Below are 1,702 nucleotides of genomic sequence, written 5' to 3'. Positions count from 1 at the left end.
GCTACCCACTCCCTTATGAGCCCTTGATAATTTATAAATTGTTATTTTGACATATCTTATGTGGCAACATTCTCAGAAGTAGCATAACCAAAGTAGCGCCTTAAAAATGTAGCAGTTTTTGGCTTCCTCTAAGAAATTATCAAGAACTATTAATGGTATTATTTAGTTTTTGCATTATCTGATATACTACTGCAATACTTCTAATTCTTTCATTTTATTCATTTAATGACTGGTGCCTTGTTATATTATTGTAGTTTCTATTTTGGTTGACCGTATGCACAATGGAACAAAACACTACTGTACCATCTCTAGGATCAGCTGAAAAGCAGATCATTGTGAACAGAGTTTGTGTTGTCAGCAATTCTTGAGAGTCAAGTAGAGAATGTATCCATTCCCATAGGAAGGATCCACTAAGGCCACATGAAAAGGGAGTTTTTAGAGCTGGAAGGATAAAGAGGATTTCAACCAGGACTGATAAGCCCATTACGTTTGTATTCATAAGCATGAAAACTCAAAACATACGATTTTATTCTGTACTCTAGGATTGCCGTGAGGCATAAACATGAGTAGGTCAAAAAGTGGCAAAGGATGGCTATTGGCAGAGCTTCAAACAGCTTGTTGAAATGTTTCATGATCTGTTCATTCCACTTCCACAAACTTTTTGACTCCCTCTTATATTTTGTGAGACAACAATGAGAAATGAACCACCAGGGTAAGAGGTCAAGGTCTTATTATTGATTATTGAAGATCAATTTAGAGTGTTAGGCCTTTATTTTGATAGGAAATGAGAACATTTTATAGCCTTTTTTTTCCCAGAGTACTGACATTAATAAATTTGGTCTTTGGAGAGATTTGGTTTGGCAGTCTTAGAGAAACTGGATTTAAGAAGGGGGGAAAATGAAAACACAAACCTGATTAAGCCAGTATTAAAAAAATGAATATCATTATATAGGCATGTAATTAGCCGGCTAAGGCAGCAACAATGGAATTAATCAACAAGTGACACACACATACACACATATGCATTTATGATAAAAATCCAAAATCAAACTCGGTCAATTTCAGCTTATAGAGATCCAACAGGGCAAAACAGACTGTCCCATAGAGTTCTAGAACTCTCAGTCTTTACAGAAGTATACTGCATATCTTGTTCAAACTACCAGTCTTTCAATTAGCTGGCCATTGCTTTAATGACTCCACTACCAGGGACCTGTCACTTACAGCACTATTAGTCAACTATGATTACTCTCTTCCTTGATTGTGAAATTTTTATTCAAAAATTCACTAATCATGTAATCATACAGTTCAGATTATTACACAAATACTCAGCTAAGCCAGGAAATGATTTATTCTTCATTAGAATTCTAAGAAGAGTAAGTCAAAGTTGTGTGTGTTTAATGGTTTGAGTTTTTTTGTTTTGTTTTGTTTTGCTTTTCTTATCCTTAAATTTGTCCCAAGATACCAATTAAAGTGTAGTTTCAGAAAAGAAGGAACATTGAAATATACTCTGTTTTCTTAATGTACTTACCGACTGCTACATTTTAAACGTGTAGGCTAGACTATTTTAAGAAGAGTCTTGCATCTGCAAGAAATAAAATAAAATTTTTAAAGCCTCCATCAACCAACTGCCATTTGAGAATAGATACTGCCAGGAGCCTATTTTCTATGGAGTTTTGTACATGAATTTCAATCAAACAGTAAT

This window comes from Echinops telfairi, unplaced genomic scaffold (assembly GCF_000313985.2).
Source record: "Echinops telfairi isolate 266 unplaced genomic scaffold, ASM31398v2 ScPeMD7_1;HRSCAF=3_0, whole genome shotgun sequence".
In the NCBI taxonomy this organism is placed as follows: Eukaryota; Metazoa; Chordata; class Mammalia; order Afrosoricida; family Tenrecidae; genus Echinops; species Echinops telfairi.
This window is presented reverse-complemented; position numbering follows the sequence as displayed.